This window comes from Pleurodeles waltl, chromosome 5 (genome assembly GCF_031143425.1).
Source record: "Pleurodeles waltl isolate 20211129_DDA chromosome 5, aPleWal1.hap1.20221129, whole genome shotgun sequence".
Taxonomy (NCBI): Eukaryota; Metazoa; Chordata; class Amphibia; order Caudata; family Salamandridae; genus Pleurodeles; species Pleurodeles waltl.
Window position 1 is genome coordinate 215,338,449 of NC_090444.1, and position 24,486 is coordinate 215,362,934.

The window sequence follows — 24,486 nt, forward strand, 5'->3', positions numbered from 1 at the left end:
GGGTCCCCACGCGACCCATTCCCCTTTGTAAATGGATGCAAAAATATGTTTTTCAGAGCAGGCAGTGGTCGCACGGACCACTTCCTACTCTGAAAAAATGAAACTGAAACGTTTCATTTTTCTTTTTAAAATGCATTTCGTTTTCCTTTGAGGAAAATACCTGCTTTATTTAAAAAGCAGTCTCAGACATGGTGGTCTGCTGTCCCCAGCAGGCCACCATCCCTGTGAGTGTAGCCATTCCGAATGGGGTCGCAAACTGCGAGCTACCTCATGAATATTGATGAGGTAGGTCATTTGTGACGCTATTGGGAATCGCAAACAGTGTGACTTACGCTGTTGTGCATTTGGTTGTGCGTCTCGCAAATGAGTCGCAAATTGCGACTAGCAAAACTCACGGTCCTACATCTGGCCCTAAGTTCCATCAGCTAAAATTATTGATTAGCCATGTGTGAACAAGGATGACAATAGGACCAGAATATTAAAAGGGAATCATCTGTTGTACCAGTTATACATATTGAATCACAAGATGTGAACAGGTATAAGTTTCAATGAAGTATTATATAAAATCAAGTTAGAGAAGTAACCCTGAAGGCAAGGTTCAGTGCAGTCAGGTCATGGGAAGAGAGATGAACTGAAATGTCTTTCAAACAGAAAGACTCTCAATTCAGATTTAAAGACTGTCAGTGAGTCTGCCAGTGAGGTAGAGTGCACAAAGCTGGAGGTAAAGAATGTCCAATTATGGTAGTACTTCCAGAAAGGGATTGAGCCATACAGGTTTCCTTTTCAAAGGTCAAGGGTTCTATGAGCAGAGCTAGAGCCTTCTGCTCCGACCAAATCTCTTTAGCTTAGCATTGAGTTATTGTAGAGTGGAGGTGTGACGGGCCTTGTGAGTGATGCAGACCAGTAAATGTCTCTGGTTTCAATGGGAAGCCAACAAAGAGTCAACAGTACCGGAGAAATATGGTTTCTGCATACTGCTACATGCTTTCAGTAGAGTGAGGCGTATTTTGGGAACACCGGTCAGTAAAGAATTTCAATAGTCAAGTCTTGATAGCACAAGTGACTGCACTAGTGTTCTGAGATTTTGTTCAGGAATGAAGTGATGAATTCCCCAGAGAACACCAGACTTAGTTGAAAATGTGGAAATTTTACATTTTTAGCCATGGTGTTTATTGTGACTTTAGATTGAGTTCTTTGGTCAAGGATGACTCTATGGATTTTCAGGATGGGTCAATGATGACTCTATGGACAATGGTAGGCATGCAGTTCAGTATGCTGATTGAATCAAAACAAGCGTGTATTGGCAGTGATGGATGCGATGATGAAAAGAGTAGAACGTTTTTCTTAGATGGATTACATTTTAAGTGATGGGCAGTCATTCAGTCCTGTACAGCTTGTAGAGTAGTATCTAGGTGGAAAATGCCATTGGCAGAGAAGACCTTGAGATACAATTGGGTATTATTAACATACTGATGATAATGGACCCCTGAGTTCTTTAGTCTATTTCCAAGGGGTTTGATTTATATTTCGAAGAGGATAGGGGCTAGAATAGAACCATGAGGGCCCCCTTGTGTGAAGCTGGAGTGAATTTGTAACCTCTGTGATCTGTGATTTGAACCATTTGAGGATCACTGCATCTTGGTAGTATTAAGTAGCATACACTGATTTACTGTATCAAAAGACACAGAAAGGTTGAAAGGGATCAGGAGGCAGGAGCTACCTGAATCCATGATGTTAGCACATCATCGATGACATGGAGCATAGCTGTTTCTGTGTTGCAGCCTTGGATGAACTCTTACTAGTACTCACTAGATGGCTTTATCTTCAAAAAGTTGAGTCAAATGCTGTGCTGTACAGCTTTTAATAATTTCAGCAACTAAGAGAAGGTTGGACATCACCCATGGCTGCAAAAGGAATTTTTGAGTAGTGAGGTGACTTGGCCTTTCTTGAAGCTATCAGGAAGCACAACCTGGCTTTACTAGGTTTGTCCCAGATGGAAGCACAGGTCAAGCAAGATCGTTTAAAATTTTCCCAATTTTTCCAGGGACAAAATCCATAAAATGGTTGTACCTTTTTTCTCATTATCATAGTTAAAAACTGCTCTCTCTCTATTTCAAACCGCTGTCACAAATTCTTAGATTTGCAGGCCATGTTCTGGATGTATTTCCAGTGACTGTTCAATTCATTTCATTTTTGGTTTAAAAAAACTGTGACAATTCTTCTGATATCACTGTTGGATCATCAAATCTGATGTAAGATGTGGTGTTAGCTGTTCAGACCCAGTAGAAAAGGTGCTTGAGGAGTTTGTTTGGCTGAAATGATGCAAGATCAAGTGACGCCGGTGCACTAAGAATGTTTCCCTTGCAGAGTGATATTGCAGTGATGCAGACAAGCAAGCTTAGTGGTGGATTGTGACTGTTGCTGTTTCTTTTCGAGAAGTCTCAAGCTTTCATGTAGACACATGTTGTTACATTAAGCCAATGGTTTATGTTTCCTGTTTGCTTTTGAGTGGTATTACATCATCAAGAGAGTGGTTAATGTTAGAGTGGAGACTGATTGGTAGGAGTAGATTGTGTGCTCTACCGCCAAATTATTTAGACCCAAGTTCCTGATGTCATGAAACTGAGATGGCTCTTTTTTTAGGTTGGCCACTGATAACTGCTTGCGCTGTGAATACTCAGGATATGCATGATGCATGCAAAGGCCCACCATACAGGCAGTACCAATATCTCTTTACTATTATGGCACAGAATACTGGACTGGACAGGCGATGGAAAAATTGTGTGTTGAGAACCACGGGGAAAGAAATCTGTAAGAGAAAAGAATAGATTATTTCACAGATGCGAAAGCCTCTAACTCTACTGCCATGCTGTCATGAACAATTCATTTTCTTGTAATCACCTAGATTGCTATTGACTTGCCAATCTGAGTCAGACTATTGATCCCTGTGCTGAGTGGTGAGAGGGATCAAACAATAGTAGAGACTGTGATTAGAGTTCTGGTATAAATTCAACAATTAGCTTGTAAGAATGCCGCTTTTTAACGCAAAAGCAGCGCAAACTTACAAAATACAATTGCATTTTGTAAGTTTGCGCCGCTGTTGCGTCAAAAAATGGCGCAAACGTGGCGCTGAAAAAGTATAAATATGGGCCTAAGTTCAAAAGAGTCAAATTTCTCAAGTAGGCTTCACCTTTCCACTATAATCACTGCTCTTGTACAGTGATCACAGACGCCTTACCCTGCTGAAAACCTGCACACGCTCCAACTACCAGTTCACACACACCTCTTCTGTCAGCATGGAGCCTGCATCATAACAACAGGCGTACTGCTTGAAGGAAGGAGGAGGCCCAGAAGTCGAGGATAAGTATTAAAAAACATGGCCAATCATGGTGCCCTTCAAAATAAGGTGGCACTACTGTAAGGAAATGGCTCCCTGTTGCAGTTACCCCCCACTTTTTGCCTGATACTGATGCTGACTTGACTGAGAAGAGTGCTAGGACCCTGCTAAGCAGGCCCCAGCACCAGTGTTCTTTCACCTAAAATGTACCATTGTTTCCACAATTGGCACACCCCTGGCAAACAGATAAGTCCCTTGTAAAAGGTACCAGTGGTACCAAGGGCCCTGTGACCAGGGAAGGTCCCTAAGGGCTGCAGCATATGTTGTGCCACCCTAAGGGACCCCTCACCTAACACGTGCACACTGCCATTGCAGATTGTGTGTGTTGGTGGGGAGAAAAAGGCAAAGTCGACATGGCATCCCCCTCAGGGTGCCATGCACACAAAATACTGCCTGTGGCATAGGTAAGTCACCCCTCTAGCAGGCCTTACAGCCCTAAGGCAGGGTGCACTATACCACAGGTGAGGGCATAGCTGCATGAGCAATATGCCCCTACAGTGTCTAAGTCTATTCTTAGACATTGTAAGTACAGTTGTGGCCATATTAAGTATATGGGAGTTTGTCAAAAACAAACTCCACAGCTCCATAATGGCTACACTGATTACTGGGAGGTTTGGTATCAACCTTCTCAGAATAATAAACCCACACTGATGCCAGTGTTGGATTTATTAAAAAATGCACACAGAGGGCATCTTAGAGATGCCCCCTGTATTTTACCCAATTGTTCAGTGCAGGACTGACTGGTCTGTGCCAGCCTGCTGCTGAGAGACGAGTTTCTGACCCCATGTGGCGAGGGCCTTTGTGCTCTCTGAGGACAGAAACAAAAGCCTGCTCTGGCTGGAGGTGCTTCACACCTCCCCCCTGCAGGAACTGTAACACCTAGCAGTGAGCCTCAAAGGCTCAGGATTCGTGTTACAATGCCCCAGGGCACTCCAGCTAGTGGAGATGCCCGCCCACTGGACACAGCCCCCACTTTTGGCGGCAAGTCCAGGGGAGATAATGGGAAAAACAAGGAGGAGTCACCCACCAGTCAGGACAGCCCCTAAGGTGCCCTGAGCTGAGGTGACCCCTGCCTTTAGAAATCCTCCATCTTGGTTTTGGAGGATTCCCCAATTAGGATTAGGGATGTGTCCCCCTCCCCTCAGGGAGGAGGCACAAAGAGGGTGTAGCCACCCTCAGGGCTAGTAGCCATTGGCTACTAACCCCCCAGACCTAAACACCCCCCAAATTGAGTATTTAGGGTCTCCCAGAACCTAGCAAGATATATTCCTGCAACCTGAAGACGAAGAAGGACTGCTGACCTGAAAGCCCTGCAGAGAAGACAGAGACACCAACTGCTTTGGCCCCAGCCCTACCGGCCTGTCTCCCCAATTCAAGGAAAACTGCTACAGCGACGCGTTCCCCAGGGTCCAGCGACCTATGAAGCCTCAGAGGACTACCCTGCATCTAAAAAGACCAAGAACTCCCAAGGACAGCGGCTCTGTTCCACAAAGACTGCATCTTTGCAACAAAGAAACAACTTTTAAAGGACTCCACGTTTCCCGCCGGAAGCGTGAGACTTTCCACTCTGCACCCGACGCCCCCGGCTCAAACCTGCGGAGAAACAACACTACAGGGAGGACTCCCCGGCAACTGCGAGCCCGTGAGTAGCCAGAGTTGACCCCCCTGAGCCCCGACAGTGACGCCTGCAGAGGGAATCCCGAGGCTCCCCCTGACCGCGACTGCCTGCTTCTAAGAACCCGACGCCTGGTAAAGAAACTGCACCCGCAGCCCCCAGGACCTGAAGGATCCGACCTCCAGTGCAGAAGTGACCCCCAGGTGGCCCTCTCCCTTGCCCAGGTGGTGGCTACCCCGAGGAGCCCCCCCCCCTTGCCTGCCTGCTTCGCTGAAGAGAACCCTGGGTCTCCTATTGAACTCCATTGCAAACCCGATGCCTGTTTGCACTCTGCACCCGCCCGCCCCCGTGCCACTGAGGGTGTACTTTTTGTGCTGACTTGTGTCCCCCCCGGTGCCCTACAAAACCCCCCTGGTCTGCCCTCCGAAGTCGCGGGCACCCCCCTTCTCCATTGAAGCCTATGCGTTTTGGGCACCACTTTGAACTCTGCACCTGACCGGCCCTGAGCTGCTGTTGTGGTAACTTTGGGGTTGCCCTGAACCCCCAACGGTGGGCTACCTTGGACCCAACTTTGAACCCTGTAGGTGGTTTACTTACCTGCAAAACTAACAAATACTTACCTCCCCCAGGAACAGTTGAAATTTGCAGTGTCTAGTTTTAAAATAGCTTATTGCCATTTTTGCCAAAACTGTACATGCTATTTTGCTGATTCAAAGTTCCTATGATACCTGAGTGAAGTACCTTTCATTTAAAGTATTGATTGTAAATCTTGAACCTGTGGTTCTTAAAATAAACTAAGAAAAGTTATTTTTCTATACAAAAACCTATTGGCCTGGAATTGTCTTTGAGTGTGTGTTCCTCATTTATTGCCTGTGTGTATGTACAACAAATGCTTAACACTACCCTCTGATACGCCTACTGCTCGACCACACTACCACAAAATAGAGCTTTAGACTTATCTCTTTTTGCCACTATCTTACCTCTAAGGGGAACCCTTGGACTCTGTGCATGCTATTTCTTACTTTGAAATAGTACATACAGAGCCAACTTCCTACAACTACAATTTAAATTGGCCATATTTACATTCTTCCCGCCCCAGTCCTGTCTGGCTCTTCTGTGCTGGAACTTGGAGCTGTGTATGCAAAGAGCCAATGCCGATGTAGCTCTTGTGATATTGACTATGTTAAATACCATGAGAGCTGCGCCGGGGATTAGCGGGACAAGGCAACACAGCGTCCCATGGAAGAAACAAAGAGCTGTGTCAGCCGGCCCAGCCCCTGCCTTCTAGGCAGAGTGGATTTTAGCAGAAAAGTTTGACGTGCGCATGACAGGCTGGCCGAGTTCAGAGACTAGTTCAGTTTACAGGAAGAGTGCAGCTCGCCATTGCAACAGCCATGCCCCTCCATATACAAGGAACGGCAGCCTGAACCCAGCCTGCCTCAGTTGCTGCTTGCTACCAAACGGCAATGAGTTTTATAAACGCCACCACACAATATTAAAATTCACAGTGGTCAGTGGAGTGGGTAAAGGTAGTGGGTCAATGCCCTTTTGCCCCTTAAGAGGAGTCGTTGCTGGGGCCTTCCACTGCTTTGCAACGTGTTGTTGCGTTTTCAGTGACTTTTGAACTGTTTGAGCTAGAAATATTTTTTTATTGAAATTAGCAGATTAAGGGGGTGATTCTGACAGGGTCGGCGGGAGCACCGCCAACAGGCTGGCGGTGCCCCGCAGGGCATTCTGACCGCGGCGGTTTGGCCGCGGTCAGAAAGGGAAAACCGGCGGTCTCCCGCCGGTTTTCCGCTGCCCTATTGAATCCTCCATGGTGGCGCAGCTTGCTGCACCGCCATGGGGATTCTGACACCCCATACCGCCATCCTGTTCCTGGCGGTTCTCCCGCCAGGAACAGGATGGCGGTATGGGGTGTTGCGGGCCCCTGGGGGCCCCTGCAGTGCCCATGCCAATGGCATGGGCACTGCAGGGGCCCCCGTAAGAGGGCCCCAAAAAGAATTTCAGTGTCTGCTTTGCAGACACTGAAATTCGCGACGGGTGCAACTGCACCCGTCGCACCTTCCCACTCCGCCGGCTCAATTCTGAGCCGGCGTCCTCGTGGGAAGGTTTTTTTGCACTGGGCTGGCGGGCGGCCTTTTGGCGGTCGCCCGCCAGCCCAGTGCAAAAGCCAAAATACCCTCAGCGGTCTTTCGACCGCGGAGCGGTATTTTGGAGGGGGGAAGTCTGGCGGGCGGAGAATGACCCCCTAAGTCCCATATTTATACTTTTTAGCACCACATTTGCGTAATTTTTTGCTGCAAAAGCAGCGCAAACTTGCAAAATACAATTGGTTTTTTGTAAGTTTGCACCGTTTTTGCTTCAAAAAGCGGCACAGATGCGGTGCAAAAAATGTATAAATATGGGCCTAAGTGGCAGATGATGGTTTATGTAGCAAATGCGTCAAATCTATAATTATGTGAAAAACGCTGCTGCAGTACAATTGCATAATTCCAGGGACGCTGCCTACTGTCTACTTTTTTAATCACCTTATTGGATTTCACTGCTTACTCATAATATCAGCAACTTATTATTTTTCCGTATGAATCTTTTACTTTCTCTTTTTTGTATCACCATGTGCTTAGCACCTCTATTAATTGGCAATCATTTTGCATATTATTTTGTTACTCTTGTTTACGTCACTTGTTCCGTTCTATGTTCCATAACGTTTCATAGCATATATATATATTTTTTAATTTTATATATATTTTATTTTATTGACTTTTAGCGAATACACAAAAAAATGTAGCCGGTTAAAGCCGGTATATAAAAGCAACAATAGCAATATCAACTATTATCACATCTGTTGGTCACATCGAGATTTTACATGTCAAACATTGATTACAGCGGGATGCAGCATATATTCTCATCATTCCCCTCACCCAAACAGCCATAGCGCGCCCTCAATGGCTTCATATTGCATTCCAAAGCACTGCAGCATCCCTCACGTTCACCTTTTCATAGTTAAGACACGTCAGTGTGCGACATTTAGGGGCATATTTATACTCCGTTTGCGCCGAATTTGCGTCGTTTTTTTCGACGCAAATTCGACGCAAAACTAACTCCATATTTATACTTTGGCGTTAGACGCGTCTAGCGCCAAAGTTCATGGAGTTAGCGTCATTTTTTTGCGTGAACACCTTCCTTGCGTTAATGATATGCAAGGTAGGCGTTCCCGTCTTAAAAAATGACTGCGATGCATATGCGTCGTATTTATACTCCCGGGCAAAAATGACGCCCGGGAGTGGGCGGGACTAAAAAACCCGCATTTGCGCCGGATTTTAGCACCTGGGTCAGGGCAGGCGTTAAGGGACCTGTGGGCTCAGAATGAGCCCAGAGGTGCCCTCCCCTGCCCCCAGGGACACCCCCTGCCACCCTTGCCCACCCCAGGAGGACACCCAAGGATGGAGGGACCCATCCCAGGGAAGAAAAGGTAAGTTGTGGTAAGTATTTTTTTTAATTTTTTTTTTGGCATAGGGAGGCCTGATTTGTGCCCCCCTACATGCCACTATGCCCAATGACCATGCCCAGGGGACAGAAGTCCCCTGGGCATGGCCATTGGGCAAGGGGCCATGACTCCTGTCTTTGCTAAGACAGGAGTCATGTTAATGGCGTCTGGGCGCACAAAAAAAATGGCGCAGATCTGGTTAAGACGATTTTTTTGCCTCAGCCTGACTTGCTCCATTTTTGGATGCCCAAACGCCATTTTTCCCTACGCCGGCGCTGCCTGGTGTACGTGGTTTTTTTTCACGCACACCAGGCAGCGCCGGTCGGCTAACGCCGGCTAACGCCATTCAATAAATACGACGCCCGCATGGCGCTTCAGAATGGCGTTAGCCGGCGCTAATTTTTTTGGCGCAAAACTGCGTTAGCGAAGTTTTGCGTCAAAAAGTATAAATATGGGCCTTAGCGTCCAGTTCAAGGGCCCCGGCAGAGCCCCGCGCATCCTGCCACCACACCGCTCCTGAGAGTTTCCCATCTCCTCAACATCTCCATGCCACAGGGTTTCTCCTTGTAAATGGGTTCTTGGCTCAGTGATTAGCCAGTTGGTCAGGCATAGGGTTATTCGGGTGAGTCATCAGAGATGCGCGTAAAGGGTCTCAAATGTCTCGGGGTCTGGAGCTCAGGAGTACGGTATCAGCATATATTGTTAAGTTGGTCATTACAGCAGACAAGGTCAGACAACCATTCCTTAAATTTGGGGGTCCGCCCTCTTCCGCATCTACATGCAATTCTTCTCTTGGCTAGCAGCAGCGCCAATGCAATGAACGTCCTGTAGCAGGGCTCAGTTTGCTGTGTGTATCCAAGTGCAGCAAGCAGGGGAGGGAGCATCAGTGTCGCACTTGTCATATCCCGCAATGCTGCTTGTGTCGCACCAGTATTCCTCCACAAAACTGCACTCCCATGCCAAGTGTAAAAAGTCCGCCCTCCTTCCCTGCACCAGTAGCATCTATCATTATCCCTTAGTCCACATCTGTATAGTCGGTTTGGTGCGTAATATCCTCTGTGTAGGTATTCATAGTGTATTATGCAAAGCCCACTACTGGAGGCAACTTCACCGGTGTGAGCGCAACATGCCATCCAAATGGTATCTGTTAGTTTCGCCTCCAGCTCAGCCTGCCATTTAGTGCGAGCTCGCATGTCCTGCATCATGATCTTGCTTTGTATGGTGCTATAAAGGGTAGAGACCAGGAAACGCATTGTGCCTGCTTGTAGTGTGCACTCTATTCAGTGTGCGTGGTTCCGCTGGGAACTCGGGGGTGACCACTTTAATGTCGTGCCTAATCCTGAGGTATAGAATTGTATCTGGAGGAGACAGCTCCGCGATAGCAGACACCTGTTCTAGCATTTTGAAAGTGTCCTCCATGTACAGTTCTTCCCAGCATGCACAGCCCCTCTTTCTCAGGATCGCCCAACAGGTCGCCTCATGGGTGACCGGCAGTAGAGGATTATGTGGTAGGGGGACGAGCAGGAAGTAAAATAGCGGTGTTCCCATACGCTTCGTCAATCTATGCCATGCAACAGTGGTGCATGCCACCGTTGAGTCTGCCACATTTGAGAAAGCCAGCTTGCAACCTAGATAGGCTGTTGGAGGGAGAGGGCTCATATACCCCTCCTCTACTGCCAAGTGTGGCATGTATGGGGTGGGTTTAAACCACTAGAATGCATAGTGGGCTTGTGCACAGTTATAGTCTAATTCAAAGTCAGGGGCCTTGAAGCCACCTTTATCGAAGGGGGGGTGAGGAAGTCCCAGCCTATTCTAGCTTGCCCCCCCACTCATGCCATTCTCACCATCTGGGCACAGAGAGCATGAAGAAAGGCCTGCTTGGGTCTGTATGGTATGTTTAGGAAGAGGTACAAGAGTTTGGGAAGGTTGCAGTCACGGCTGGCAACTCAGCATGGTGGCGGGGCAGGGGGAGGCCAAACAAATAAATATATATATATATGTGTATATATATATATATATATATATATATATTTAAAAAATTACCTCGCTGCCGCATCGCTCCCGCATACCCGCCGTCACGCTCCAGGCACAGGCTCCTAGCCTGCCAGCCTGCCCTGCGCCAATCATGACGCTGCTCAAAGCAGCGTCATGATTGGCTGGAGCGCCCCGGCTGGGCGCTCCAGCACAGACTGAGAGATTGTGCAGGCTCTCTCCAACTCGGCACCACAGTGCCGGGTTGGAGAGAGCCCTTGTGTGCATGTATATTTGGCTTGCCCGAGACGGCTGGCCAAACATACATGCACACTGAGTGGAGTGCCCTGTGCACTCCCCTCCATGCTTGGGACCCCCATGTTCCCGCCCCTTTAGAAACAAAACAATAATAAACAGCGTTTATTGTTGTTTTGTTTCTAAAGGTTGCAACTCCTGCTGCTGCTGGCGGGGGAGGGGGGGTGCCAACGCTTCTCCGCCCTGACGGAGGAGACGCCACTGGAAGGATGTCCATTTTCATTAGGCTTATCCTGCCCGCCAGAGATAGAGCCAAGGATATCCACCTCGTGATACTGTCTGCAATAGTGGAGAGTGCCACCCCATAAATAGCCATGAGTGTTTTCCCCTTGTCCAGAGTGACCCTCACTCCCAAGTACTTGAGTTCAGTAGGGCACCACTGCAGCGGGTAGTCTGGAGTAAAGGGCTGCATGTTGCACATCTGTGGGAAAATCAGAGACTTCCCCCAGTTAATCTGTATACCAGATAATGCTCCAAACTGGACAAATTCTCGCAGGATCCCACTGAGGCTGTCCCGGGGTTACCTCAGATATAGGGTTATGTCATTTGCATAGAGCCACACCAAGAGATGTCTCAATGGGTAGCGGAGCATGTAGTTTTGATGGTGGTGCCAAAGCTTAGCCGCCAGGTGCTCCACCGCCAGCGCAAAAAGAAGCAGCAACAGCGGACATCCCTGTGTGCATAGATATATGCAGGGGATCTGACGTTCCTCCATTCATGCGCACCCTTGCTGTGGGGTGTGTGTATAGAAATCTTATCCACCTCAAGAATCCACTGGGTATTCCCATTTGGCGCAGAACCGCAATCAGGAAGCCCTACTCCAGGGAGTCAAATGCCTTGGTGGCGTCCAGGCAGACCACCACTGCATCTAGCTCATGATCAATATCTTGCAGGACTGTGAACAGAGTTCTCAAGTTATGTGAAGTCAACGTCTCTGGGACAAATCCTATTTGGTCTGGCCTGACCAGGAAGGAGAAGAGCAGAGAGAGGCGGTTGGCAATCATTTTAGCTAGTATGTTAGTGTCACAGTTTATCAGCGGGAGAGGTCTGTATGAGTTGCACGCGTCAGAGAGTTTGCCAGGTTTCAGCAAGGCAAGGATCGTTGCCTCTTGAATAGTAGGGACCAACTCGCTCACCTCTTTCGCCTTTGTTATAGACCTTGTGTACAACAGGAGCTAGTATGTTTACATAGGCTTTATAGTATTCTGCCGGGAGGTCAACTGGCCCTGGCACTTTACCAATCGGCAGCTGTGTGATCGCCTCTCAGATTTCATCTGCTGTAAAGTCTGCTGCTAGAAACTCATGCTGCGCACTGCTAAGCCACCCCAGCACCACGTTCTTAAGGCACTCATTAAAATCGAGTTTCGCCCCCTATGGAACTCATAGAGGTTTGCAGAGAATTCCGCAAACTAGAGTATATTTGCTGAGTCCCTGTGTACTATAACCTCTGTTGTTTTAATTTCTAGGATATTGTTGGCTGTAGAGTTCTTAGGGGTCATGGAGGCCAGTGTGTGTACCAGCCTTTCTCCTTTCCCATAAGCGTGCGCCTTTGCATATTTACCTCAATAGATGCTATCTCTCGCCGCCACCTCTTTATATTCCAAGAGAGTTCCTCCAATGGCCGCCAGCATCTCAGGATCCGCCAAGACATCCCTTTGGGCCTCCAGGTCTTTAAGTTTGGCCTCCAGTCTCTGCAGACCAGTGCGGAGTGTGTTTCCCTCCCCACACCTCTTTGCCAGGCAGATACCTTGCACCGTAACTTTAAGAGTTTCCCACACTGTGCCAATCTTGGGGACCACATCTATGTTTTTGTCCAGGAAATTCTATAATGTCCTGCCTCATTTCCTCTCGAAATGGTGCATTCAGTAGTATTTCTGAGTTGAGTCTCCTTGCCTGCATGTGTCAGGAACTAGTGGGTACATCTAGCACTAAGAGTACGGTGAACAGTCAGAGTATGTTCATGCAAGGTGCTGGACCCTGTGGATCCAAGGGCTCATCCCCCTCAAGAACAGCTAGTAGTCTAAGCGGGACCAGCTGCTGTGTACACTTGAATATGTGCTCTCTCGAGGATCCGAATTTATCTGCCTTCACATATCCGGCAGGTGGTTTTCCTCCATAATGTCAATGATGTGTTTTGCTGCTACACTGCGCTGGGTCTGAGTCAGCCCTGATGTATCAGCCTCAGCACTCAGGGCCAGATTGAAATTGCCTCCCCACAGTACCAAGTTGGGACCTACATCCACTATCAGCCCCCAGAGCCTGTGGCAGAAGGCATGGTCATCTACATTTGGGCCATAACAGTTGACTATTAACACTGAGTGAGATCTTAGCCTACCCCACACTATAGTGTAACGCCCTTGCTCATTGTTTATGGACCCCTGCATTCGGAAAGGCACCCCACTCTGGACAATAATGGTCATCCCTCGAGCGTATGATGAATATGTAGAGTACTATCTGCAGGCAGCCCATCTAACCTCAAATGTACGTCCTGCTATGGGGGCAAAGTGTGTTTCTTGCATTAGTGCTATGTAGATGTTGTGCCTATCAAGACAGGTCAGTACATGCCTGCGCTTGCACGGATCCCCAAAACCAAGCACATTCCAGGTGAGACACCACAGGGGCTTGTGTGGGGTGGTCTTATGCGCAGATATGTTGTTCGCCGTTGTCTGGTCGAGAATGGTTGTGGTGTGCTGTGGTGCAATCACTCATGCATCTCTCGGTTACAATAGGTGATATCTGGTGTGACCTTTGTGAGTCATGAGAAACAGTGACGTGATCCCTCCCAACTTCCACTCTGACTGCCCAACTCCATCATGCATACACCTCTCTCCTCACATTCATCAACAGAACTAAACATCAATGTTTAAAACAGTCACAACGTTCAAAAGAATAGGTATGTCCAGTGGGGGGTCTCTCCAGGAGCCAGACAGGAACCCCTCCTCAACGTCAAGGGTGCGTGGGGGGAGGAATCTAAAGCATTCCATAATGGCTCCTACAGCTATGGTCTCAGGCTGCGTGTAGTGTCAGCTTTTGTCCCGTATCTGTGAAGCATGCCACTAGTTTAGTTGTTGCCTCAGCAGTTTTTTAGAGTGATTCAGGACTAGCCGAGAGTCTACTCATCAGTCCATGACCTGAGTAGGTGAGGTCAAACCAGGGCGAGGACTTTTGCCACCTTTTTTAGACAGATCGATATTGTTTTTGCGCAGGAACTCCTGGCCCTGCTGAGGGCTCACAAACACCTGTTGCTTCCCTTTGTAAGTGGCGCATAGTCGAGCTGGATATAGCATTCCATAGGGGATCTGCGCCTGTTGAAGCTTTTATTTTACAGCTAGATATTTCTTCCGAGCCTCCTGTACCATGAGGGTGAAAACTGGATAGATCAATCCCACTTTGCCTTCAAAGTTCAGGGGCTGCTATTCCCTTGCCGGCCTAGTTATAGTTTTGTGGTCTTTGTAGTTTAGGAGCCTGGAAATTATTGGTCGTGCTGTGGCACCCAGTGCGGGGGGGGCGAGTCAACAGACCCTTGTGGGCCAGTTCAACAATGAAGACTTTAGACAGAGACTTGGCCCAAACAGAGTGAGGAGCAATTTTTCTGTCTATTCCTCCATCTTTCCAGTGTCGCACCTCTAAGTATATGTTTAATGCCACCATAAGGTGCAAAATTTTGTCCATGCTGGAGAGCTGTTTCCCACAGGGGGCAGAGTCATCCTCCGCCGCAGATATTCGTTGCTCTGCCTCTTGGATTCGTCTTTTATGACTTTACAGTTTGTGCGCTATTACATCTTCTGGACCACATAGTGTCCATTTTGGTTTCTATGGACCAGTGCTTAATTTGTGCTTGTTGTTTCCGGTGCTGAGCACCAGCACTTATTTTTGGGGGCTGGGGCTTATTCTTCTGAACCATTTGCTGCGAGCAAAATACACACATGGGAAAGACGGATGATGTAGGAAGAATAGGAATACATCACATACAAACAAACATAAGTTCCAAAATCCCAATACAAACATTTTAGGCTAGAGATAGTTGTAAACCAATGTAAGTACTGAAAGGCTTAATACATGACATGTTAAAAAAAGACAGACTGTGGGTTCAATAGAAAAGGAAGGTCATATTTAGGACAAACAAACACTTATTACTTAGGAAACTTATACACATGCTGGATTGTTAAGTTAGCTGTGCTGAAACACACAAGAGGCCCAAGCCACATTAGAATGAGAGTTTTTCTTTAAAGCTGCACCAACTGTTGCTTTCAAAATGTTCACTTAGCACGAACAGGGTGGAACAAAAGGGTGATCCTGCCTTAGCACAAGGGTCCTAAAAACCACAAATTATTCATATCGTGGTAAGGGGAACTGTGTAAGGGTCAGATAAGTATTTGCACAAGGCAGGGCTACCATGAGCAGCACGCAACATATAGGGGGTGATTCTGATTCTGGCGGGCGGCGGAGGCCGCCCGCCAGAATTCCGCCCCCATTATACCGCTCCGCGGTCAGAAGACCGCGGAGGGTATTATGAGTTTTTCCCTGGGCTGGCGGGCGGTCTCCAAAAGACCGCCCGCCAGCCCAGGGAAAAACTCCCTTCCCACGAGGATGCCGGCTCGTAATCGAGCCGGCGGAGTGGGAAGGTGCGACGGGTGCAGTGGCACCCGTTGCGTATTTCAGTGTCTGCAAGGCAGACACTGAAATACTTTGCGGGGCCCTCTTACGGGGGCCCCTGCCGTGCCCATGCCATTGGCATGGGCACGGCAGCGGCCCCCAGGGGCCCCGCGACCCCCCCTACCGCCATCCTGTTCTTGGCGGCTTTCCCGCCATGAACAGGATGGCGGTAGGGGGGGTCAGAATCCTCATGGCTGCGGAGCGCGCTCCGCAGCCATGGAGGATTCAAACGAGCAGCGGAAAGTCAGCGGGAGACCGCTGACTTTCCGCTTCTGACCGCGGCTGAACCGCCGCGGTCAGAATGCTCGTTGGAGCACCGCCAGCCTGTTGGCGGTGCTCCCGTGGTCGGTGGCCCTGGCGGCCACCGGCCGCCAGGGTCAGAATGACCCCCATAATCTCTTGTTGTGCAGAAAGACAGATATGGTGAATGACGTCAGTGTAACTTACCCACCCATGAGGCCAACAAGTGCACATGCTTCTTTCCAGATGCACCCTTATTATCTTATCTGTACTGCTTGTAGTTGCTTACCTCAATGCTGAACTTTTGACCACAGTTTGTTGTGGTTTTTGCAGTATAAATGCTACTAGTGTTTGAACCAGAACTTTGAACTTCAGTCATGGCCTCTATGTTGAGACTGCCTGTTGTTCCCAGCTGAAAATCGATTAAACCTATATTATTGTGTCAAATTGATCTGTCTTATTTTATTAACAGATTTCCCTCTAACATATTGGCCAGCTTAGCCAGGAGCTCTACTTTGATCTCACCAACTGCTGGACTGGGGGCCCTTCCTGTCTCCACGAGGTGATTTGCGCACTTTTTAAAGAGGTAAGGGAGATGCCAACATTTATGTAAAAATCTCTGATTTCGTGGGGACAGATGGGTCTCAGTGGAAGGTAGTGAAGTGGACAAAGTACGAGGTCTGTTCCTTTTATTTTGTAAAGACATTTACAATTTTGACACTGTAATGTATGTAATGTTTGTGTTTGCATGCAAGATTGTGTATGAATTGAGATAATATTAAGGGATCCCAGTGGTAAGTCCAGAAGATACAGGGAGCTTGACTAAGTAAGTCAAAAGTGGTCGGGAGTAGTGGTGGACTTGGGGCTGAGCAATCAGTGCATGTTCTAAAGAACACTCATGTCAACCTAACCCAGACCTTAAGTCTGGAAGTCACAATTTGTAGTTGCAAATAGTGAAAAGTTGTCCCCTCTATGAATCCAGAGGGAAATGACCAGTAGTATTATGTTTGCCCTAGTATGAAATTGAGAATTACTGTGTATGTATATGCAGGTATAGATAGAAATGTGGCCACATAATAATGTCAATATATAAGTTTATGTTATTTAGTGTATAATTTACGAATAAGTATCTGACCTCCTATTCTTATGAAGGTTAAGTTATAACAGTATACTCAAAAGTAAAGTAATGTCCCCAAAAAGTCAACTATTTAATTCCACATCCCTGAATTAATTATTCATTTTTATAACGGTCAGGCTGTTGCCCTCTGCAACAGAACTGACCTTAGTAGGTCAGCAATATCAATACCATAGAATCATTTTTAAGTCAGAAATTTATGAATGCCTAGGTATTTATAGTATATCACACCTAGGCCTAAAAACAACCTACATTGACATAAGAGAAATGCCTGTTAGACAATTATAAAAAAAATATTCAAAGAACTAATACAAGGACATTATCCTCCAAGTTAAAATTAGTGTAGTAGCCTCATGAACCCCATAACAAATATTGACACTGCTAACTATTATCCCCATTATGAAACTATAGAGCCTCAAGATTGGAGGCTAGATGAATTATCAAATAGTATAGACTGGGACATGCACACATATATTGAAGGTATACAAATAGAAGGAGAATTATCAGCTACTATACATACAAATATATTTAACTACCTTTCAGATATATGTGAACAGGATCTTCGCATAATTAGATTAAAAGAGTTTATTTTGAAATCTACAAAACCTGTTTCAGTTGTCTTTCCAAGAGTAAAGCACCCCTTTGAAGGCCTATAAAAAATCAAAATCCCAGTGTGGAATTTAGGATATGAGTAATTTATAAACGTGTATATATATATCACAATAACATTATTGTTTGTTGTGTCAGGCAAACAAACCACTTAGGCCACACATAAATGAACCTACCCAATATATATATAAATGAACAAAGTCTTTCAGAGATTAGGGATATATATTATCTGATATTCACCTTCACAGCCTAATAATAGTTTATGTGAAGTCTGGAAATACCATAGGAAGTAAATAGAAGTCTATTTAGAGTGTAAAACATATAGTACAAAAGATTAAGTTCACTAAACAGACAAGGGGTCTCCTTTAGAACACATGGTTAAAGTGTTCTCAGGAGACAGGGACAGGATAGGAAAATACTGTAAGGAATGGCACAAAGCAACATTAAAACTTGCACATTCATAGCCCAAAGAGGGCACATTTGATAATACAATAATAGAACACATGGCCACCTTCCTACAGAGTAAATACAAGGGAAATAAACTAGAGAAAAGGAAGATCACACTAGACCAATGGAGGGTATTTTGTGAAACAAATATGAATGAGTCAATTACAAAGCCTCAAACCCTCCCTTCGGCTCCTCCACCCCCTATCAAGATGTCCAATTAAGGTTAGGCAGTGCAAAGGTACAGGGCATGTATACATTGCAACCTGGTGCCCCACACTCATTACCCACCTCTTCACATCCTCCTGCTGTGGGATATACAGACCCAGAGTATAGCCCACCATTAGAATCTTTTTCTAAACATAGAGAATATGTTCACCCATCTCCATGTCCTCAAATGGCCAGTACACCACAGGAAATGTCAGGTGGGGACAGTGCTAAATACGTAGGGACAGTAGATGCCACATTTACACTTCATTTGGAGGACGAGATGTCCCCCACTAGGAAGAATGAAGGTATACCTAATGAGGGATCAAGAGGGGTACAGAGAATGAAGGGGACTAGGAAAAAGGAAGGTGTTTTGAAAAAACCAAGTACAATATTAAAAATGAGACAAGAAGGTTAGCTTTCACACCAGAAAGTCCTCCCACAGAGTGCTGGAGGTTCCTGCACTCAGGAGCAGAAGAGAATAGTGTAGGCAAGTGGGTCACAGAGCAGGAAGATGGACGGATAGACCAAAGAGCGACTTGGGAAAAGGAGGAAGGGCCCCTGAGGCAGTCAAGGGCCCTCACTAGGCCACAAATGATTGTACAAGAAGGACTAGATGACACAGTCTCCACACATAGCAGCTTAGGTGAAGAAGATATGGATTTAGAAAAATCCTACAAAGGATCAGAGGAGGCATTAGATGACATCACTGAACATGTTAAAAGAATGTCCCTTCTTGAGAACCATAACAAGGAACAGTCACAATATGCCTGTGAGGGAGAAGAAAACAATAAGACAGGACAGACTTTACAAAAGAAGCCAAGAGAATTACAGAGATTAGTATTTGATGGGGCGCATGCAAACCCATATGAGAGAAAGGGAACATTTGATATGGCAGGAAAAATGACACTGAGGAAAGACATGACACATGCATTCCGTGTATGTCCTGGCAATAATTTGACGCCCAATGAAATAGTAGCTCAGTATGAAAATAGTTGGTATAATGTTGTCCCTTTTACTGACAACCTAGGAGGTTGGACAGAAGGATTGGCATCACAGATGACACCATGGCCACGAGAGGGTTCCTTTGAACCCCCGAGACATGGCTAATGCAGAAATGTGCATTTTTCAGGGTGCAGGGGATCCTTACTGGGATTATCCCTATATGCAGAAAAGTTTAAGGGTGTGGCAGAGATATGCTTGTAAGTATGACTCTCGTCACCCTACTGGCAATAGGACTACAGTCCTGTCACAACTGCCCTTGATATTCAAGGGCCCAGGGGCACCTCAATATATACCATGGCGCCAGATGGACAAAGAAAATCTTTAAAAACAGTTGCTACAACTTGCTGAGGGTGCTGGGAAATGGATAGCAGCTCTGGAGAAACATACTGCAGGGATTACTCTTGCAATAGGGGACATTAAGAGTTTACTAAGTTCCCTTATAGGAGATGAGACAGACACACTGTTCACAAAGGCAGGAGTAAAGGATGTGACATAGATTAACCCAAAATGTGATGGGGCACCCTTTAATAGAGTAAGGGGAATTGTTTGGAAACAACTGAGGAAAATGTATCCAGACAGGCCAGACATTGGGTCCTTTATGGCACAAACAATGCAGCCAAATGAGGACCCAGCCCAATTCCTTAGGAGAATGAAGGAAACATGGACACAGGAAGTGGGGGAGAGTTGGCATGTAACTGAACAGAATGCAATACTATTTTTCAATGTAGTAAAAAAGGGTCTGCCAGTTGAAGTGCAGGATAAATTAGATAATATAGTGGCCTTGGAGGCCAATCCATGGACAGAGATACAAGCACACATAATACATTTTTGTAAGAAGAGACAAGAAAAGGAAAAGAGCGAGAATGATATAATAGAGAAAGCAACAGCTAAATTGGTCCAGCAGAAACTAACCAAGAAAACAGAGGAAGGAATTGCCACTGCCACCACCCAGTTAGCTGCAGTGTCCCTGGGAATGCCTCCTTCAGGTACCCCAATGCAACTCTACCAGTATGCCCAGAGAAGCAATTACAGGAATAATGGAAGAGGAGGGCGAGGAAGGTTTGGGGGGAATAGAGTAAACACATTCCAGAGTGGACAGACATGCCACTATTGCAAAATGACAGGACATTTCATTAGAGACTGTAGGTTTAAAAAGGAAGATGAACTTAGCAACCAGACAAGGGCAAATTATGGCCAACAAATGGTACCACCTGGTGGCATTGTAGCACAACCTGCCATGAGTCCCCAAGTGATTTATCTCCCACATCCCCAATACAACTGCAGCCTCAACCACAGATACAGTCTCAGCAGTTACAGCCATTAGTGCCCCAAATACAGTATGGGCCACAGCAGACACTGCAGCCCACCTTGCAGCACCAGAACTTACAAGGAGGGGTAACTTTCAGGGGAGGGAACCCAATCCAGCAAAACTACATGGGAGGATATGCCCAATGAAGGTGCCCAAGGAGAAGTCTCACGTGTCCAGTCTTATCGGTAACCCACAGGCCAGATGAGGAACCCACTGTGATGGTAGGCATAAATGACAAGGAGTACACCTTTCTCATCGACCCTGGGGCCACTAGGTCCTGTATCCGGTAGAAGCGACTGCTGTTGTCAAATTTATCAATGGACACACTCCAGGGCTATAATGAGGGTTCCATTCACTAAACCTGTGGAGATGGAAATGGGGGGAGGTATGTTGATGGATGTTTCTTATTCTCCCCAAATGCACCAGCTAATCTGCTAGGACGTGATGTCATGGCAAAATTAAATATGACTATTCACTTTGAAGACGATGGGACTATGATCTGTTCAACACCTGGAGTATCTAGTACACATATCATGACAATGGTTACAAACCCCCTAGATGGTAACCAAGTTAGAGCCAGACCTGAAGACATTTTAGCCTTTATTAGAGCAGTGTACACCATCATAGCAGAAACACCGGAACTGACAGGGAAACTAGTTGAATTACCCAAAAATGTTCTCTTTAGACGACAGGGCCCCTATTTTGAAACATTAGACAAAAACCTCATTCTGGAAATAGAGGCTCTAGAAGTGTCCCCCACCTATGGGACACTGATGGAAAGTGACCACACTGGTGCAATGTGGGCATGTGTCATCTTTTATGATCCCAACATGCAGGTGGGCGACATATCAGATGACCAGTTGTTTGCTGATGACTTTAGAAGGACAGAGATTGTTTTTCAAAACAGTGTACCTTTACGCACCACACTTGAGACAAGGCCTGTGACACCAATAAATGTCTCCAGTCCTATCAAAGATAATGACCTTGCGCAGGTACCCTCTAACTTATGGACAAAAGGCCCTTATGATGTAGGCCTCGTCCGCACAGCAGTACCATTCAGAATAACTTTGAAGGAAGGAGCAATACTGCCAAGTGAGACAATACCCTCTATCCAAAGAAGCAGAGGAGGGCATTGTACCTGTTATATAGGCATTGGTGGAGCAGGGAGTTATATACCCAGGTGTATCCCCCTGCAACACCCTAATTTACCCTATAAAGAAGGCCAAGGGAAATTTGTGGCGCATGATTCAAGACCTGCGCCCCTTAATGACATAGTGATACCAGAATTCCCTGTAGTACCTGACCCTTCCATCATCCTAACCAACATACTCCAAGATGCTAGATACTTTACAGTCATAGTGGGTCATTCTGACCTCAGCGGTAAAAGGCTCTTACCGCCGGTCAGAAGACCGCCATTCTACCGCCGCGGCCGCGGTAACCCGCCACGGTCATTCTGACCCACAACTGCCAAGCCGCCAAAAACACGACATCCACGGAAGGCCGCCTCATCAGCGGGCAGCGATAAACTGGAGATGACCAAACCTCCACCGCCACGCCAACACAAACACGCCCATGCCATTCCGACCCACGAATCCACGCGGCGGTCATTCAACCGCGGTATTCCATTGGCGGTACACACCGCCGCGGTCAAAATACACACCCAGCTCCAAAACCCAGCCACATTGGACAATTTGAAATACACACACCTGATACACATACAAACACCACCCCCACACATCCAAGCAACTATAAAACACACACCCACATCACCCACAAACCCCCACTAGTTGGAAATCGGAGAGAAGGCGAGAGCGAGTGAGCGAGAGAGAGAGAGAGAACAGCAATCGAAAACCCCAACACACACAGGAACCCAACATCATCAACCACACCACATCTACGCACACATCACCACACACCACCACTCACATCACCACAAACACCACCCCACACCTCATCCATACCACCCCATGGCACCCCAAAGACACCCCAGGTTTTCGGACCAAGAACTCCGGGTCATGGTGGAGGAAATCATAAGGGTAGAGCCCCAGCTCTTCGGCACACAGGTGCAACACACCACAATAGCCAGGAAGGCGGAGCTATGGCAGAGGATCGTCGACAGGGTCAACGCTGTGGGACAGCATCCCAGAAACCGGGAAGACATCAGAAAGCGCTGGAACGATCTACGGGGGAAGGTACAGTCGATGGTCTCCAGACACAACATCGCTGTGCAGAGGACTGGCGGCGGACCACCACCCACCCCTCCCGAATTCACGGCATGGGAGCAAGAGGTCCTTAACATCCTGCATCCTGCGGGCCTCGCTGGAGTAGGCGGAGCAATGGACTCTGGTAAGTCTAGTCTCAACTACTCCTCCCCCCCCAACCACCAGCATGCCAACCCACACCCCCACCCTCACCCCCAACCCCCCAGCACACATCCTCCCTGCCAATGTCTCACCAGCACAACCCACCCAACCCTGAATGCCAACACAAACCATGGACACCCATCACCTATCCATGACCACTGCACATACCCATCCCCCCACAAACCACTCTCACAACTCCTGCCACAAGGGAATGCCAGCACTGGGGGACAAGGGCACCCACAAATCGCACGCCATGGAACACACAGAAGCAATAACCATACTCTTTCACCCCTGCAGGGCCCGAACGCCAACACACCGGCCAGGAGGGTCCAGATATGTCCATCCCACCCCCAGAACAGGCCCGCAGTGAGGACAGCAGCTCTGTCGACCTGGAACCTGATGACCAGCCCAGACCATCGGGGACCTCTGGACAGTCAGTTCCCCACACACAGACACAGGCCACAGCAGACCTAACCCCCTCTGGGAATATCAGCACAGCACCCACCCAGCGGGCCCATGCCTCTGTCTCCAGGACAGGTCAAGCAGCGGTGTGTCCGCCACTACAGGGCACCCAGGCTGACCCAACACCCCAATAACAACAGGGACCTGGGGGCAGTGGTAGTGGGCACACCGTCCAGGGGACAGAGGCCCGGGGAAACAGGGCAACTGGGAGGGCTGCAGTGCGACAGGGGGGGAGGACAGGCCCAGGGAACCGACTCTCCAAGAGGACCTCACCACCATCATGGGAGCATACCACCGCTCCCAGGAGACGATGGCGACGGTACTGGCCAGGTTCCAGGAGATCCAGGCACAGCAGGAGGAACGGTACATGGGGTACAGAGAGGAGCTCAGGAACATCGTCCAGGCCCTGAACCTAATAGTCACCACATTGCGGGACCATGTGGCACCCCAAAGGGCCCCTGTCACCAGCCCGGACCAGGAACAGCCTACCACCTCCGCCGGCGCTAGTGGACAGGAGGCCCCCACACAACGACGGGCCACCAGAACCCCACCTCCTGCTGAAGATCAACCACCCCGCAAGAGGAGCCTGAGATCACAAAGGAAGACAGAGTAGGATGCCAAGACCCCCGCCAGCCTAAGATCCCCCCGGATGTCATTCCGCTGTCCCACATCGTCACCCTGTCCAACCTTGAACTGCCCCTGCTCCATCCTTCCACAGGCATATGGACAATGCACCTGTGCGACCGAGAACTGGACTCTGCCATGGACATCACTCCACCCCCACCCATCACCGTTTTACTATCATGGACCTATATGTAGCACTTTAAATAAATCACTAATTGCACTTAAAACACTCAGGAGTCTGCTTGTATTCTTAACAAATGTATTACACATAACGGTTCAAAATTGTTCAGTTACATTGTGATGACAACATACCAATGTCAATGTGCTTTACTCCATGGCCGAACAAACCAGAATTCACGCAGTGGGTCATACAGCTCTGAAAAGCCAAGGGAAAGTCACAATTCAGTTGAAAGGAACTGGGGGGAACAGAGAAAGTAGAGATGCAGGAGGCCAGAAGTAAATGTAAAATGGCGTGGGGGATTCTTACCTGGGTGCTACTGAAAATACTGTTGTATGACTGTGTCCCTGTTGTCCGTGTCGTCCCCGTCGTCTTCCTCCTCTTCACTCTCCACAGGCTCCACAGCTGCTACAACACCACCATCTGGACCATCCTCCTGCAGAAAAGGCACCTGGCGTCGCAATGC